This window comes from Diospyros lotus, chromosome 4, assembly GCF_014633365.1.
Source record: "Diospyros lotus cultivar Yz01 chromosome 4, ASM1463336v1, whole genome shotgun sequence".
Taxonomy (NCBI): domain Eukaryota; kingdom Viridiplantae; phylum Streptophyta; class Magnoliopsida; order Ericales; family Ebenaceae; genus Diospyros; species Diospyros lotus.
The window spans coordinates 4,262,105-4,278,498 of NC_068341.1; the positions used below are offsets into that span (position 1 = coordinate 4,262,105).

General features: G+C 39.0%; 1 pseudogene; it reads right to left on the minus strand.

The window, feature by feature from the left end:
• Window positions 1–112: 112 nt before the first annotated feature.
• LOC127800636 (putative leucine-rich repeat receptor-like serine/threonine-protein kinase At2g14440) lies at window positions 113–14,436 on the minus strand (annotated as a pseudogene).
• Between the last annotated feature and the right edge of the window lie 1,958 nt (window positions 14,437–16,394).

A 16,394-nucleotide genomic window follows, 5' to 3' on the forward strand; every position in this document is an offset into this window, starting at 1 on the left:
ACAGAGTTTTACAGAGATATAACAAACTTCTACACAGAAATATCAGAAACTGCAATAATGTGGAGCCTAGAACTGGGTTAAAATAGTTAGTTACCAACAGACAGAGAAGATAGATGACTCCGTACTAACAGACAAAATTGATACGTTTGTGTTAATTACAAATACATTCTGGAAACCAAAAAAACAAAAAAGAATTACAATATATCAAATATTTTTATAAACAACCTTTGGCGTACAACTTTAGAACACAATCACAACTCTCACCTAATGGAGAAAGAATCAAACTATATATGAACAGCCACTTTGAAAACCCAAAAGAGCACTGAGGAGGATGCATGAGCTCAGATGTTCAGCACGGAAACTCCATTTCAGAGATTAGTTGATTGGAGAACTTGTAAAAATGAAATCCATGACCTTAAACAGTTGTTGACTGAACAAGGAATTCCCCACCGATCCAAACACATTACTTGTACCTTAGGATGCAAGGGATATAACTCAAGGATCCAGTAGCAAAAATTGATTCCCAGGAGAAATCCTGCAAAGAAATATAATTATGTTAACTTATCAGCCAAAAAGAAAATGTTAATACATGTGAAAATGTTCACTGCTGTGCACTCACTTAAGGTTCAATCCAGGCTTTCCTATAAGGTTTTCTGGCACCTTTCCTGTTAGATTATTACCTTGCAAGAAACTGAAAGAGAAAGGGAGTGTTAGATCTGCCAAGAACAATATTAAATTAACATTTGTAAACCAATAAGAAAACATATAATGACAATTCAAAATGTTCTATAGTTTTTGGACAGAAAAAACTTCTCTCAATTTTCATTTGATTGGACATACATATATAGAGAGCTAATAAGAGAAAAACCGCCCATATGGAATCAGTTAAGAAAGGAAAAACTGAATTAGTTAAGAAAAGAAAAACTGTCACCTAGAAATAAAAAATAACTGTACACTTAGTACATTATAATCACATGATTTTCTACACGCCCCCTCAAGCCGGACTTTAGATATTAGAAAAGCACGGCTTTGATATTCACATCTTCAAACTGAGTTTTCGATAAATCCTTGTCCACCTTCATTTTTTCTTTTTGAAGAACTTGTCTATTTAGATCACTTTAAACATAATGAGTTGCTCGATATTGGGTAACTAAGAGATCTACTTGACAATACCTCTGCTATGTTTTTAGTGTCGGAATACTTATTCTTTGTGGCATTCTCTTGTGCCATCTTGTGGAGGATAAAATTTATTCCAACTTCCTGTGTCTTCACTAACAGTAGATTTATTTAATTGGTACTGACGAGTTTGATGAACACCTTGATGCGAGACTCACTGGCTCTTGGCTCTTCTTGACTCTTGGTCGAGTCCTCGCTAATCACCCTCTTAGGGTATTTGCAATGCTGGCAAATGCCTTGACATGAGACTTCTTCACTGTCTAAACCTATCGGCCAGACCTTAAAGCCTGGCTAACTCCCTTCGGATCCCACAAGTCCTATGACTTGGGCCTTGACTTGTGCAGCACCACTGGCTCCCAATCCTGCATCATTGCTCCAGGATTTCGGCTCAACATGGTCGTAGGAATTCAATGCTATGAAAAGAGAAATGGAGAGATGATTTGAAGATTTACAATGGCCGTCTATGATGCACCCAACTGCTTGCATCTACCATCTTTGATGTCGGAGTGCGGTGCTATGTTGCACCCTTTTATCTCCGACGATGGCGGGATTTTGGCTTCTTGATTATCCTGTTACCCACCTGCTTGTTGACTTCGACGCCAATGGAGCGCTTGGTGACGTTCCGGACACGGCCAATCTGACCGTGGTAGAACTTGTGGGGTATGCCCTTATGGACGGCCCCGCTAACCTTGATGTTGACGTAGTCTCCAATGCGGTAAGTCCTGAGTAGAAATGGCAAACGGGCCGGGTGGGGCGGTCCTGAGTAGAAATGGCAAACGGGCCGGCCCGGCCCGGCCCGCCACCAAGTGGCCCGCGGGCCAAGCGGGCCGGGCCAAATCGGCCCGCTTAAAAACGGGCCAGCAGATTGCTGGCCCTAGCCCGGCCCGCCACGGGCCCGCGGGCCAAACGGGCCCGCCAATTTTTTTTTTTTTTTGATATCATATTTGGCCATTTAGGCTCCTCAGTCGCCCGCGGCCAGGGGCTCTGGCGCGGGCGAGGGCGAGACAGAGGGCGAGCGCGGGCGAGGGCGCGGGCAGAGGGCGAGCTCGGGCGAGGGTGCGGGCGCGGGCGCGGGCGAGAGCGAGAGCGAGGGCGAGCGAGGGCTAGGGTGAGGGCGATGGCTAGGGCGAGGGCGAGACAGAGGGCGAGCGAGGGCGAGAGCGAGACAGAGGGCGAGGGCGAGGGGCGAGGGCGAGGGTGAGAATGACAGAGGGCGAGACGAGGGCGAGGGCGAGAGCCAGGGGCGAGGGCGAGCAGGGGCGAGGGCGAGCAAGGGCGAGAGCGAGAGCGAGGGCGAGAGCGAGACAGAGGGCGGGTGAGGGCGAGGGCGAGGGCGAAAGCGAGGGGCGAGGGTGAGAATGACAGAGGGCGAGACGAGGGCGAGGGCGAGAATGACAGAGGGCGAGACGAGGGTGAAGGCGAGGGCGAGGGCGAGGGTTAGGGTTAGGGTTAGGGCGAGGGCGAGAGAGAGGCGAGGCTGAGGATGGGGGGGGGGGTTTTGTGGGACGCGGCGATTAACAGGCCGGCGGGCCAGCCCGGCCCGCCACCATTTGGCCCGCCGGGCCAAATCAGCCCGGCCTTAAATGGGCCAGCAAACTGCTAGCCCTAGCCCGGTCCCGGGCCGGGCCCCAACGGGCCAGCCCGTCGGGCCGGGCCCATTTTGCCATCTCTAGTCCTGAGGTACATCAACAACAAGATCGTTCCCTTATTCTTGAAGGGCCAAGAGAACAAGTCTCTTAATCTGTGACCGGCCAACATCTTCTCTCTCGACGTGGCTTCGATGGTTGTGATTGCCGTTAAGGGCGACAACGATAATGACAGTTGCGATTGTGGCTATAGCGATGGTGGTCGAAGATAAAGGAGATGGGTAATGGCTGATGATAGTAGTGTTTTCTCTTGGAAAGAACTTCACCATTTGGCCTCTCTCTCTCTCTCTCAACTCTCCATGTCACTACTCCGATACCATGTAAGTTTTGGACAAAAAAAAATTCTCTTACTTTTCAATTAATTGGACATACATATATATAGAAATTACTGGGAAAAAACTGTCCATATAGAATCTATTAAGGAAAAAATGAATCGATTAAAGAAAAAAAAATTGTCATCTAGAGAGAAAAAAATAATTGTACATTAAGTACAAAATTGTAATCACTTATTTTTTTACATATTCTAATATTATTTCTTAATATTTAACGAAATGAAGAGTAACTAGGTACATAGCCCATAATATCTGATATAAACAAAACGCATATCCAATATGTTAACGCAAATTATGGGATTGTAGCCTTGATCATGGCAACTAATGACAACTTATTTAGGTAGAAATCTTCCTAATTAAGGAAGTTTATTATTTGCCTTATATAACACATGATTAGCTGCTAGAATTAAAGAAGTTACTGTTTTCAATTCGTTTGACCCTCTTCTACTCCATGCCTCTGATCACCCAAACATGCTTCTTGTCCCAAAAGTCTTGGATGGTACGAATTACCCCATGTGGCGACAATCCATGTTGATGAGCCTCAATGCTAAAAACAAGCTAGGCTTCTTCATAGGAACAATCCCTACTCCAACTCCTACAAGTCCTTGGCATGCCTTGTGGCAACGTTGCAATGACATGGTTCTATCCTGGATTCTTAATTCACTCAATCCTGACTTGGCCAACAGTGTTCTCTATGTTGAGACACCCGCTGAGGTATGGTTGGATCTTTAGGAGTGGGTTTCTCAAGGTGACTTCTCTCACCATTATCAACTCCAACGCCCAATCGTGGAGTTGAAGCAAAATCAGGATAGCATTTTTCAATATTATACTAAATTAAAAATGCTTTGGGATGAATTAAAACTATGCAGACCTATTTTTTCTTATACTTGTGGTGGTCTTAAAAATCTTATAGCTGCAAATGAACGAATTGAACTTGGTCAATTTCTTATGGATCGCGCTATTTGTACAGAAGGGGTTCACAGAACCCTTTATAGGCGCGATATATCGCGATTTGTTCACTCATTTCTCTCTTTCTCCCCTCGCCCGCCTCGCCTGTTCTCGCCGCTGTAACTTCATTGCATCGCCTCGTCGTTGCAACATCTAGCAACTAGCGACACCCAAACCAACCAAGGTGCAACGGACGACGGCCGTCGACAAGCGGCGAGGGCGAGGCGGGCGAGAGAGAGACACAGGAGAAAGAGTGTGTTTTGGGTCATTTATCAGAGGGGTAATTTGGTCTTTTGTAAAATTTTCTGTACACCCCCCTTCTGTACAAATAGCTTTATCCATTTCTTATAGGTCTCAACGACTCTTATGCTAGTGTTCATGGACAAATCATGTTAATGGATCCATTGCCTATTGTCAAGAAAGCCTATTCCCTCTTGTGCGAGGAAGAAAAACAACGGGGTATTGCTAGAAACACTGTGTCAGATCAATTCCATGCTTTGCATGTAAAAACCACAAATCATATAGGGACCACCCAATTTGGCAGGAATGGAAATAGCGAGCCGGAGAATCGCAAGCCCTTACACTGTACCTATTGTGACGGCACCACTCATATTGTGGACCGCTGTTTTTATTTGAATGGGTTTCCGGTTGGAAATAAACTACATGGAAAAATAGTTCTCCCTCCAAATTGACGTGGAGCCTAAGCTAATCTTACTAATGGGAATTCTCTTTTCAATTCCTCTTTTGATATGTTGACTGCCGAGAAATTGTCCCAGCTCAAATCCTTGCTTCGTCAAAGCAATGCTCTTGTGTTTGCCAATTTTACTGGTAAAAAACTTTTTCCTGGCTCCTTTACTATATCACATAAATCTGTTGCTTTTGGATCCTTGACAGTGGAGCTACTAATCACATTGTTAATTCCCTTTCCATGCCCATTTGTCCTTCACCTTTATCTCATGTGCAACTTCCTGATGGATCTAATGCACCCATCACAAGTGTTGGTTCAATACAATTATCTCCAACCTTACATGTTAATGATATTTTGTGTGCTCATTCATTTCATGTTAACCTCCTATCTATCAACCAATTAACTCGTGCCTTACGATGCTCTAACTCATTTTTTTTCTTTCTTTTGTGTCTTGCAAGACCTAGCTTCGAAGAGGATGATTGGCCTGGGAAGAAAATATAAAGGCTTGTACTACTTGCTATGTCTCTCCCGATCCAAGACAACCCCCCCAGTTATTTCTCAAGTTCCGATCAAGTCTGCTCCTCTCTGGCACTATAGAATGGGCCATCCCTCAACTCTTCCTTCTGAAATTTTGTCCAAAACTGTTTCTAGTTTTACTCATGATTCCTCTCTTGTATGTGATGTGTGCCCTTTGGCCAAACAATCAAGATTGAAGTTTCCATCTAGTTCAATTCATACCAAAACTTTTTTTGAACTCATTCATTGTGATATATGGGGTCCCCATAAAACCCCTTCCTCAGGTGCTCATTATTTTTTGACAATTATGGATGATTACACATGCTTTACTTGGGTTTTTTTAATGAAGTCTAAGTCTAAAACACAGGGTTTGTTAAAACAATTCCTAGCCTTTGCTCACACACAATTTCATTATCCAATTAAGCATGTTCGAAGAAATAATGGGCTGGAATTTACCTCTCCTAAATCTTACTTTGCAGACCTAGGCATTATTTTTTAAAGCTCTAGTCCACACACACCACAACAAAATGGTGTGGTTGAACGTAAACATCGTCATTTACTTAATGTTGCTAGAGCCTTGCTTTATCACTCTCACTTGTCTAATTCTTTTTGGAGAGAGTATTTTAACAGCTGCCTATATCATTAATCGACTACCATCTTCCATCTTGCACAACTGAACACCCTATGAGTTATTATATGGTCATCCACTTTCTTACTCCCACTTAAGAGTCTTTGGATGTCTTTGTTATGCAACCATTGTCCATCTTGCAGGAAAATTTCTTCCTCGAGCTAGACGTTGTATTTTTGTTGGGTACCCAACTGGCCAAAAGGCTTACCGCTTATTAACACAGAAACTCACCAATTTTTCACTAGTCGGGATGTGGTTTTCCATGAATTTACATTTCCTTACCAAAACACCCGTCCACCTCGATCCAACGCTACCACACTCGAATCCACATGTCCTAATTTTGATACCACCTTGCTTGCCTTGCCACCTGTTGTCCACCCTCCACCATCCCATGATTCTTCCTTACAAACTCAGCACGTTCCCACTGACATGTCAATCCAACCACCATCTCCTGTCCCGCCACCTTCGGCTCCCATAGACGACACTCACTCTAATCCCTCTTTGCAACGCAACACTTGAGTTCGTCAGCCATCTGTTTTGCTCCGAGATTTTCATTGTGCAAATGTGCAAGCCTCGCCTCATCCTATCACCAAGGGTCAGTCACATTCTTCCAAGAAAGGTACTCACTATCCTCTCTCCAGTGTTATTTCTTATCATCAATTGTCTCATACACACCATCACTTTGTTAACACCATTTCTAGTATTGTCGAACCCACTTCTTATGAGCAGGCCATTCAAGATCCCAATTGGCGTGACACTATTGCACATGAGCTCCATGCTTTACAACAACAAAAGACGTGGTCCTTGGTTCCTTTACCTTCCAATCATCGACCCATAGGATGCAAGTGGGTGTTTCGCATTAAATATAAGTCAAATGGATCCATAGAGCGATACAAGGCTCGTCTAGTGGCTAAAGAATTCATACAGCAGGCTGGGATTGATTATCATGAAACTTTTGCTCTAGTTGCAAAAATTACCATTGTTCGTTGCCTCCTTACTCTTGCAGTGCGCCACTGGCCTCTTTTCCAGATAGATGTTCACAATGCTTTCCTGCATGGTGAATTGGATGAAAATGTGTATATGACTCCACCTCCTGGGCTCTGTTAATAGGGGGAGAATCGGGTTTGTCGACTGCACAAATCTCTCTATGGGCTTAAACAAGCACCCAAGAACTAGTTTTTTAAATTTACTCAAGCTGTGCAGAAAGCTAGGTTCATTTAATCCAAAGCAGATCACTCTCTCTTTGTACTTAAAAAGTCTCTACTATAACTATAATTCTACTTTATGTAGATGATATGATTATTACAGGAAACAATGCTAAGGCCATTGAAGAACTCAAGCACTTTCTTCACACTCACTTTCATATCAAGGATCTTGGTTCTTTAAAATATTTTTTGGGCTTGGAAGTTGCAAGATAAAAAAATGGCATTGCTATATCTCAGCGCAAATGTACACTAGAAATACTGGATGATGTAGGGTTTCTTAGAGCTCAACCTCGTGAGTTTCCCATGGAACAAAATCTCAAGTTGACAACTGATACAGGAGATTTACTTCATGATCTTGCTCGCAATAGAAGACGTGGCAGGTTGATTTATCTAACTATTACCAGGCCAAACATCATGTACTCGATCAATATTCTAAGCCAATTCATGCATGAGCCGAGAAAACCACACTGGGATGCAGCACTGCAGGTTGTAAAATACTTAAAATAATAACCCTGGTCTTGGTTTATTTTTTGTAGTAGATAGTTCACTAGAATTAAGAGCCTATTGTGATGCAAAATGGGCAAACTGTCCCATGACAAGACGATCTACGTCAGGTTACTGTATATTGCTTTGGAGATTCTTTAATATCTTGGAAAACAAGAAAACAAAAAACTGTCTCAAGATCGTCTGTTAAGGCTGAATATGGGTCTATGGCTGTTGCAACTTGTGAACTTACATGACTCAAGTATATATTCAAGGATCTTCATGTCTTATTAAAACCTACTCATCTGTTTTGTGACAATCAAACTGCTTTACACATTGCTGCTAATCCAGTATATCATGAGTGTACTAAACATATAGAAATTGATTGTTATGTTGTAAGAGAGAAGATTCAAGAAAGGCAAATAGTAACAAAGTTCATCCCATCTTATCTACAACTAGCCGACGTGTTCACTAAACCGTTGGGCAAAAATATGTTTCAAGAGCTGATAGGCAAGTTGAGCATGCTTGATATTCATGCTCCACTTGAGGGGGAGTGTTAGCGCAAATTATGGGATTGTAACCTTGATCACGGCAACTAATGAAGACTTATTTAGGTAGGAATCTTCCTAATTAAGGAAGTTTATTATTCGCCTTGTATATCACGTGATTAGCTGCTAGAATTAAGCTATTGTATTTGTATATAATGATGTTCGGACAATGAATTTCAGTAGGAAATTAGAACAGAAAAATTCCTTCATTCTTACAACTTTTCACAATACAACAACTAACGCATGATCAAATAAGACTCATAAAAAATATGAAACCAAATTCTGTTGAAATGAAATGTCTAGGGGGCACCTTTCAGCACATAGAATGTTCTCCTCCAGGCATAAGTGGCATGCTACTGGGATAAACTTTTGATTTTTAAATTTTTTCCCTTTTAAACTCCTAATCATGGAAAGTGATCCCTGATAGCAATGGTAAGATTGCTCCTTTATGACTAGAAAGTCAGGGGTTCTAGTTGTAGAAATAGCTTCTTTGGAAAATAAGGGTAAGGTTAAGGGCAACCTTCCCCTGACCCTCAAAAATCAAGGAACCTCGTGCATTGGGGATGCCCTCTTTAAACTTCTAATCATGAACAAAGATTTTATGTTTTTTGAATATCAATAGCCCAAATTAACTTTTAGGTGAAAGTTTATTTACATGCCTTTGTTCTCTTGCAGAGACATTACAAACATCCTTTCATATCTTCTTGGGGTTTATAATCATTGATAAATTTAAGTCTTCAGCTAGTTCATTTGCAGATAAATATAACAAAGCAAGTCCATATTCTTAAATCATAGTCTATTTTCGCCAAACCAACTATGCACCTCTATTTGGAGTATGCATATTGCAGGTGTAATTTCACCAACATGCCAAAGACAGGAACTCTAGGAATCTAAGGGGCTGTTTACTTGTTGACAATGTTTTCTGTTTTCCATCTAGTTTTCATCTCTGTTTCCATGTTTCTATTTCTACAGAAAATGAAAAGCACGTTCATTTCTTTTAAATATAAAATCAGACTTAGATTCAGAAAATGAGAGAATGTATTCAAAATCATGTAGAAGAAGAGATGTAGAGATCGACGGCAAAGGGAGAGGTGAATAGTCAAGGTGTCCTGATGGAGAGAGGAATTGTCGCAATCGCAATGATAGAGGGAGGCACGGTGGTGCTGGTCAAGGGATGAGGACGGCAAGTGGAGAGGAAGAGGGCGCTGATGGTGCTTGCTATTGCAGTGGCAAAAGGCACCATTGCAGTGGCAGGGATTAGGATGGTAAGAGAAGAGGCTGGTTGCGCTTGCCGTCGTAATGGCAAAGGGTGCGGGGAAATGGAGAGGAAGGTGTGGTGAGTGGACGGGCTGGCGCGAATGAAACACTAGGAAAAAGATAAGCAAAAGGGAAAAAAATTTATTGTTGATAGGATTCAAAGTGGGGCTCAAATTAGAAAGAAAAAAAATGTTTTCCCTATAGAATATCTTTAAGATATTTTCTAACGTCTAGTACAATTTTAGAAAATAGAAAACTTATTTTCTATTCTCCAATTTAGAAAAAAAAAAAGTTTCCCATTTTCTATCTCTGTAGAGATATTTTCTGGAAAACTACTCTAGTTTTCCCCAGGTAAACAGTCCCTAAGTTTCTATGTAGCATACAAACATTAGAAAGATAGGAGGAAAGGAGGAACCATAAGCGCTTAGTTGAATAGCTTTCTGTTGCTTTCCTACTAGCGCCATGGGAAAGCTATTGTATGCTGAGAATGCGAGCAAAAAAAATTGAAATAAAGCTTTTAATTGAATTTTTTTTAAAAATAGGTATGCAGTGGGAAAACTAAGTAGATTAAATCAGCTTTAAGAGTTCAAATAAACTCACAATTATCCTTGAAATAACATTAGACTTGAACTATCCATATGCAAAAACCAAGAGCTTAAACCGCATATAACAAGAATGAAACGTGCTCAAATCAATGCTTTAAATTACCTCAGTTTCAGAGCCAAAAATGATAAGAAGTTTGTGCGAGCATGCTAGAGAACAAGCAGGTCAGATATAATGATGCAAAGTGCAACATAACAAAGAAAGCTATGCAATATATGGTGACAACACAAATAGACATGATTGTTTAATTGTCTTGCAGAAGTAGAACTTACAGTTCACGCAAGCTGTCAATGTTTCCAAGTGATGTGGGAATCTCTTTGCTAAGCTGATTGTCTTCCAAATGTCTAATACCGTAAAAAAATAAAAAGACTAGTTAGGGAAAGCACATACCCCATGCAAAAGAATTTGTATGAGTCCCAGTTCTTACAACTTAAATAAGCATGCAGTTACACCTATGGAACTATAGAAAAACACAAAATCTGAGTTGTCCTGATACAAGAGGGTATAAATTGCAAATCTTAGGTTATTGAATAAATTTCTCATTTTTCCACCCAGTTGGTGATTAACGAGATACCACTTCACAGGGCACTCATCTTGCTAATTCTAAACTCAAGGAATCAAGAATAAGAAGAAAATAGAATAGAAACTCATTAACTTACAATGTAGTTAATCTCTTCAAAGGACTAAGATCAGGTATAGTTCCTGACAAGCTGTTGTTTCCAAGCCAGCTGTTGATTGAATAAGATTGTCAATAAATACATCCCCGTAACTCAAGTCCAAGGTTAAAAAAAATTGTGGGCATACATGTCACTCAATGCAGTTAAGTTGGCAAGTGTAGGTGAGAGTGATCCTGAGAGACCCATGCTTGTAAGGTTTCTGTTAACAAGAGGAAAATTGACTAATTGTTAAGTAAAACCGAAAAGAATGCAGTATGAAATGATGCATAGCTAACAAACTTTTACTTGTTTAGTCACAAATCTAGAAACTCACAAGGCAACTACACGAATGCGAGGTCCTTCAGAACATGTAACTCCAGTCCATGAATAATACTGATCAGGAAAACAAGGATCACCATTCCAATCAAGTGGGGGGTTCTGGAAACTATTCTTTACTTGTTCCAAAGCAGTTACTGCAACAACAGATGCAATTGCCATGTAAAGATCACAATGTATAAAACTAAGTAATTCATAGGATAATAAAGAAAATCCAAATAAAGGAAAAGCTTGGCACGACATGAGAGATGTGAAATCTGTCTTATCCTGGCCAAATACAGGCCAATTGTCCACAGGTTTATTTGGTGACAGGGAGATAAAATGAAGGAAGGATAAGGTAGAGAAGCATAGGTAGTAGAAGGAAGGGAAAATGTATTATCTTTCCTACACTTACTTGGGTCAGCAGAAAATAGATGGAATAAAGGTTTTAGTTGTTTAATTTGGAAGGGAAATGCATAAAAGGTTCACCCCCACCCCCCTGCAACTATTCGAGCTCAGCTTCTTTTCAACCCTTTTTCGTCCCTTCCAATTAAATGAGGGACATTCCATCCATTGTATCCCATATCCTTCCCTCTTTCTTCGACCAGTTCTCTCTGCCAAATGGAAACTAAGAGGGCATTGAGTCCACATGGTAATATTCTAATCCATTCAGACATTAAAATGATAGAATACTACTAGAATGAGACATAGCCAAGGCTTAGATACAAAACCTATTCCACACAAAGAAATAATGATACTAAACAACCAGCAGATTCGACTGACCTTGGTTCAATATGATCACATTTTTTGACTAATCATTTCTTAAAATATAAAAGTTTCATCTTTATTTCTTTTTCTCTCCAGTAAGTCTTCCACCTTTACATGATAGTGTCATATCCAAGATGTGACCTAACATATAGATGAAATGTTCAAACAGAGGAAAAGATGCATGGTTTTCTTGGAAAAGGCACCAAGTTGTTTGCAGAGGAAATTAAGATGGGATCATGGGTTTTAGAAAACAAACCATCTCGTGTAAGAGTTCTTCCTCCAAGATTAAGCACCTGAAAAGCCTCTGCTGCATTAATCAAGGGTCCAGTTGTTGACCCAGTGGCAGGAGTCAGAATTAGCTTTGTAATTCCAGCAAGGGGCCACTGGTTTGCAAAAACCATGACACCATCTGAAGTCACAGTCAGATCATGGTAATAAATTACATCATTGACGCTTATTGTGAACACCCTGGAGCTTCCTGATGATGAATCACGTGCATCAGCAAAGTAAAGAGCAATGTAGTACGTGGAGTTTGGAAGATAGAATGGAGGCCACGGTAACTCCAGAGGTCCAGGTTGGGTAGTTGACAATTCTGTCTGGAATATCTTTGAAGGGGGAAGATTCCAGAATCCAGAAACAGGAACATTTCTACTCCTTGCAACGGTAGAATTATTTACTCCAAATGGCTCCCAAAAACGATCAAATAAATCATCTGGATATCTAGTGTTTCAAAATAGTCAATGTTAGCCAATGTCCAAATGAAGAACAACATTAATCTTCATACAATCTGTACAAAGAGGCCCGTGTTTGTTATGAGTTAGAATAACATGAAATTTGAGGCAGTTAGATATTTGCTAAGCTGTTAGAAAACTCTTGCTAACAGTTGAGGTATTGTCTAGGTTAAATCAAAAGGTCATTTTGGTTTTGCAGATGTAAAATACAAGTAATGGCAGCTAATAAAGCAACAGTGGGTTCTTTTTCTCTTCCTATCTTTCTGCTCTTTTTAAACTTAAAAGTGAGGCCTAAACTTTTTCATGTTGATGTCTGTGAATGAGAACGTACATAAATTTTAAGCACATAAAAAGATGCAATTTAGAAGTTCTCTGCAGCTCTGAGCATGAATACAAAAGGCCATGAAGGATATATATATTCAGTATTGAACTGCTATACTCCTTTAGTCCATCCAAGCAAAACTACAAGTAATCATCATAGATGAGTCGAGAAATGATCGTGTAAGGGTTACACTTAGCTAACTGCTAACCAGCTATCATCCAAAGCTGTTAATTTCACTAAAATATCCAACTGAATTTGGGTAATTTGATTAAACAAATCAATCACCCAAAAAAGAAAAGTATGCTAAATTATCAAAACAATTTAGGCAGATTGACCAATCCCAAATTCCAGTACAAAACGGAACATCAGGCTGAAATTGACAAATTTACATACGGATGAAAGATAACTCACCTAATGACCGGTCCACTGTTCCCAAAACTGTGCCTTGCAAACAAGCTCAGAGCATATGCTCCAAAATCGGTTGAATTATATAGCGAATCGGCCAAAAGCACAACCTCTAAGGCGGATATAAACGGGTCAGAATTGGTATAGGTATTGGCAGCGATACACACGCTTAACGATTTTCCTCTAGCAAGGAAAACCCCTTCATAATACGAAGACAGGCCCTGCATATAGTCCTCTGTGGTGTTCACCACTCTCCAAAACGTCCCGTCCACCATCTGATCGAACACCGGAGGCAAATCCTGGCCGTTGATCCCACCATAGAAGTAGGTCGTCCTTACCAGGTACTTCATGGTGCGGTACGCCGGCACGGTGTAGCAGAATTTCCGGCGAAGATTACCTTGTAATGGAAATGATCGGACGGTGGACAGCAGCGGGGAGAGAACGGGGATGGTTAGGTTTTTCTGACTCCCGGCAGGTGACGAAGCCGGCGTCTGGAAGCCATTGTCGGCCTCCGTCCACAGTCGTTGTCGCTGCGCCGCAGTCAATCAGCGTCTCTAAAATCAAACAGACAGATATCATTCGCAAATATACCACCAAATTTTAAAAAAAAAAAAAGGAAAAAAGGAAACGAATACACATTCAAGTAATGAAATATCATATTCAAGACATTGCGAATTCATAATTGAGGCATGTCCAAGAGAATATCAATTTGAATGCATCAATAGAGTACAGAGAAAATACGTATTCGAGCAAGGAAACATCATATTAAAGCCACTGCGGGCTCGTCATCAATATATGTTCAATAAAACAACACGTTGAATGCATCAACATAACAGGAACAAAGCTGAGCCGGCTGATCGTGCATATGCAAGAAATAAAACCTCAAATTCAAGCCCCTGTTATCTCATAATCTCAACACATATCCAATTGATCAATAGAACACACACACACACACAGATGGAGAATTGACTACCTCGACCAGATTGGGAGAGGGAGGGGGAGAGGAGAGAGAGGAGAGCAAGGAAGTGGACGAGGAGAGAGAGAGGAGTCATGGCTGAAGGATCGATGAAGACAAGGATGATGAAAAGATCATTGACAGGATATGGAGAATTAGTTCTGGAGTGGAGTTGAACGGGTCACCGTTTGGTGAATCATGCAAGCAAGGAATAGGAGAAGACAGAGAGAGAGAGAGAGGTGAAGTTGGTGAAGAGGGAAAGAATCCGACCCCATTTCCATTCACCGGACTCAGTTCACGCGGGAAAATCCATTAAAAATTAATTAAAATACTTACCCTGATTAACCAGGTCAAGGAGACTCAGCCCCACTTTTGTCTCTTTCGTTAAGCCAGCCTGCCACAAAATTTTTAAATTACGCTCTTATTTCTGATAAGTTATATTTTAAAATTTGATTACAATTCTAATGCACCCCCATTATAACATTTAAATGCACTTCCACATGCACGTGGAAAGATATAAATTTCTACGTGCGGATCATGAGTGGCACCATTTTACTTTAACAGGGACCCATCAAAGCTTGGCTTGTAATTTACTTCTCTGTATTATTATCAACCAATTATTTCAACTTACCCTCAAAAAGTCCACCTAATTTAAATCTCTACCTTACTTAAAAGCAGTACTTGTTAAATCATTAAAAAATAATCGCTAATTTATGGTGTATAGGTTAATTATTTATAAAACGTTAACGAAAATATTGTTCAAACATTCAAGAATAATATTTGGTATGACATACTTGTATTAGTAAATATATTACATATCTAATTAATGTAAATATATATATATATTAACATAAATATTTAAGTAATATTTTCAAAATATTATTGTAAGAATAACAGTTAAATTATAATAAATGTATTTTAATTGTTAATTTAATTGAATAGATGAATGATAGATGTTTAGGTTAATATTTATAGTGCATTAAAAAGTAGGTATAAAAGATATTTGTCTCTTTAAATGGTTCGTACTTCATGGGTTAGTTACTCTACCATCCATTCAGTTAAATTTTATTTTAAATCAGCTCAAAAATAAACGATCGGAATTTAATCGCATTTTAAATTAAATGCTTTCTTTCTCCTCCTTAGTTGTGAGGGCCACGATCAAGTCAATGGTTTGACGACACGTGGGCTTGCCAGCAGTCACTTAATCCACCTACATGCACTTGGTGGACCCCAACACTTTTGGTCCTAGTTATCGAATATTAATTAAAATGGGAAATTCTTAATAAAATATTAAAATTTTACCAATTATTAATTTTTAAGAAAAAATTAAATAACTTATTAATTTAAATAAAAATAACTTATTATTAAATTGATGTAAGAATTATAAAATATTAATTGTAAACTAAATTTTTATATCATCTAAAAATAAAATTTATTTGAGAAAATAATTGACCTTGTCTATTTTGATTTTATTATTCACTCAAAACTCATAAGTTTGAGTTAAAAAATAACTTATTTAATTATTGTTAGAGAATTAAAAATCTAATTTTGAATTCACGTATTTGATGATAAATTTGTGAAAAACTGATCACCACTTTAATCGCTCTTGTTAAAATTAATTTGATAATTTTTTAAATTTAAGGTAAATTTGATTTAGATTTTTAAAGTTTTAAAACCAATATTAATTCTGTTAAGAGTTATTACAATATTATAAAATTAATATATAATCGAAATTTTGGTATATAGTTAAAAAGTTTTAAAGTTGGTCATAAAATTGATAATTGAACCAAAATTTGGTATTTTAGTAAGGGTAATATTAACTATTGATCTTACTAAACATTTTAATAATGTGAATTTATTTATTAAGGTTAATATTAAAATTTAGTCTGTTTAGTATTTTGTTAGGATAGTGATTAAGGGGTAATAAATCTATATTAATTTTAAATAATATGCACTTATTGTGCATTGTTTTCAACATTACAAAAATTTGACTGGTTTATTAAATGTTTTAAAATGTGACGCATTTGTCATAAACTAATCAGATTATCTAAATGATGAAAATAAAATATTTTAATTTAATTAATTAATAATATGTTAAACAAATTATATTATTGTTGTTGTCAAAATATAATAATAAATTTATTTATATATAATAGTATTTGAAGTGTAATTTTTAAGAGACATGTAGAGAAAGAATTTAATTAAGGGTACC